The sequence below is a fragment of the Capsicum annuum genome, chromosome 6 (assembly GCF_002878395.1).
Source record: "Capsicum annuum cultivar UCD-10X-F1 chromosome 6, UCD10Xv1.1, whole genome shotgun sequence".
Taxonomy (NCBI): domain Eukaryota; kingdom Viridiplantae; phylum Streptophyta; class Magnoliopsida; order Solanales; family Solanaceae; genus Capsicum; species Capsicum annuum.
In genome coordinates, this window is record NC_061116.1 from 215916986 (window position 1) to 215919838 (window position 2853).

Consider the following 2853-nt stretch of genomic DNA (forward strand, 5'->3'; position numbering starts at 1 on the left):
AACAGAACATTTATCTGGTGCCGCAGATAATGGATCTGTTTAAACAGATTGCTCTTGTATTGCATTCATCTTCGCGTACAAACTATTGTTGAAAAAACAACACACTAGCAGTTACCCAGATTCAACTAAAAAACATAATCTGACTTACCAAAGTCTCCTCTCAAGTAAATTCCAAAGTTGAAAGTAATTTATGAAATAAAATTTGACATAAGAATTTGATCAAAGAACAGCAGTTGGGGTAACAACAACAACAACAACAATGGTCAACAAGAAGAATATAAAGTTGATAACGAAGTATAAGATGATGATAATGAATCAGAAGATGATGAATAAAGCAGCAGCAACAATGAACAACAAATATCGCGAAGAGAGAGAAAATAACAACGGATGAGGAGAGAGAAAAAAAAGCTTTTTTTCCCTTCGTTACCCGTTATATATTAACTAACATTTGAATCAAAGTGTAAATTTAAAAACTTGTGGGTTATTTTGAAATTTTCCAAACTTTCTTAAACCATAATAAAGTAATTGTCACCTCTACTTAATTATTGAGACTTGTGTCACCTACACCTCATTTTAAAACTCTTTTGTCACCTGTGGCCCAAACCCCCAAGTTACTAAGGTATGTTGACATTCCCTTTCTAACTTAATACATGCTTAATTATTAAATAATTTTTTTAATATTTATCTAAAAATATTTAAAAATTCAATTTTTTAAAAAATATAATTTGACTCTCTATATATTAATGATACTAAATAGTGAAAAATGAGAGTAATTCTTTTTCACATTTTTTTATGATGAATTTTTTTAACAAAAAATGAGATTATCAATATTTTATGGAATTTAGAACAAAATAAGTAATTTAACATGAAATATTAGAGATTCATACACATTTAAGAAATATTTTATTTATGAATATATTATATGTTAAATTTGTTTGAATAATTATTATGTTTATTTATATATTTTAATTTCTCTAAAAAATAATAAAAATGTTGACTCCATTGTTGAATTACATATTTTAAAATAAATAGTTTTAAATCACTTAAAAATTGATATTTTATATATCAATTAAAATGAATTTTAATATTCTATATTATATGAGTGATATGTATTTAAATGAAGTGACATAAACAACAAATCATCTTTTACTTTAACAAACTTAAGTTGAAAGCTCAAGTTTTTATTTCAAACTAAATAAGATGTAGTAAGATTTTTTTTAAACACACACGACATAATCATGAGAAGGCACACCCAAAAAAATTAAAGCTAAATAAGATGAAAATTTTATTTTAAAATACACACGATATAATTATGGAAATGCATACACACAAAAAAATTAAGCTAAATAAGATGAAAGTTTTATTTTTAAGAATAAATATTTAAAGCTTGAAAATATATATATATATATATATATATATATATATATATATATAAGTTAAATAAGATGGAGGGCATTTTGGTAATCAATTAATTTATTCCTAGAAATTATACTATACATATTACTTTGAATACAATAAATCAAATACTGAATAAAAAATAATTCCAGCATAACTTATCCCATCAAAATTAATCCCAATATAACTACATTCCCAACCAAACGACCCCAAACCTTACCTCCCGCAGTCCCACTTATATAAATAGTAGCATACTTGGAGAGGCATCTCCACATCTCCGTATCTCATAAATTCCTGAAATATTTACAAACACATTTTCTTGTCTCAATCGAATTTATTTTCTATAGTTACCTCTTTATAACTAAAAACAATTTAACTTTATAATTTTCCTTTTTTATTACGTTAATGAAAGTATTTTTTTTTTTTTTGGTTTCCCAGTTGGTATTTGGTATTCGCATTGGAGTCCGACTAATTCAGATTCGCGCAGAGTAGGGAGTAGGGGCCATTCGGGGGGTAGCGCTCCCAGCAGAGTTTTCTCTATGCCCAGGATCGAACCCTCAACCTCTGGTTAAGGGTGGAACAGCCCCATCTATTGCACCACAACTCATGTTGGTTTAATGACAGTATTTATCGTCATATAAATATATAAGATTTGTTTTGGATAATTCTTTTTCTATTAAAATTTTATGTCTAAGTCATTGCAGTGAATATCCGCCTCAAATATTGAAATTTAGAAGTCTAAAACCACCTACTTTGGTATCAAAGTCCTTAGCATTGACACAGCTTGAATACAAAACACATAAGAAACACTTGATACCAAAGTAGGCGGTTTTAAATCATTTAAAAATATATATTTTTGTAAAATAATTTTTTTTTATTTTCAATTTTTATATGATATTTTTAAAATCATGAAAAAATATATCTTTAGTTTATGACACAACATGTTCAAACGTCTTTTTTATTTTTTTCTCAATTTTATGTCTAGTTAAAATCAGTCAATCAAAATAAAATGGCATGGGATTACATCGTACAATGTTTCACCAAGTCCCATTCAAGAAAAAAGAACACAACAGAATTCAGAAGACTCAATAATCATGGCTCAAAATGGATTTATTCGATGTTAAAATATTCCAACAATTTAACACTTGCAACTAAGTAATGACGTGTTATTTATATGTGTTTCATTAAGGAAAGTAATAACATGTTTCAAATATTTTTCTTGTTTTTTAACGTTATCAAGCTAGTAATAGCATCATGCTTAATGCTGGTTTTCTTTGCTTTAAGCATATTAGTCGTGATTAATTCTACTTTGTTCTAAGCTAGCCTACTAGGGGAATTAACAGGCTAATTAAAGCAAGAACAAGGGGCGCACATAGTATTTAAAAGTCCAAATTTAAAAAATAAAATAAAAAATTATGAACGACTTAAAAAGTATAAGAGCAGTTACAACAAAGAAAA